This window comes from Juglans regia, unplaced genomic scaffold (genome assembly GCF_001411555.2).
Source record: "Juglans regia cultivar Chandler unplaced genomic scaffold, Walnut 2.0 Scaffold_16070, whole genome shotgun sequence".
NCBI lineage: Eukaryota > Viridiplantae > Streptophyta > Magnoliopsida > Fagales > Juglandaceae > Juglans > Juglans regia.
In genome coordinates this window covers 1-207 of record NW_023346690.1, presented here as the reverse complement: position 1 = coordinate 207, position 207 = coordinate 1, and the positions used below count along the sequence as shown (strand labels likewise).

General features: G+C 53.6%; 1 pseudogene; it reads left to right on the top strand.

Annotated features, from left to right (window-relative positions):
* Positions 1–67: 67 nt before the first annotated feature.
* Positions 68–207, top strand: LOC118345170 (annotated as a pseudogene; the record flags this gene model as incomplete).

Sequence of the window (207 nt, the reverse complement as noted above, 5' to 3'; positions counted from 1 at the left end):
GAGTAACCACGGGCGCCCCGGAAACGGTGTGCGCGTTGTTGGTGACATCTTTACCATGATACATAACGACTCTCGGCAACGGATATCTCGGCTCTCGCATCGATTAAGAACGTAGCGAAATGCGATACTTGGTGTGAATTGCAGAATCCCGCGAATCATCGAGTCTTTGAACGCAAGTTGCGCCCGAAGCCATTCGGCCGAGGGCAC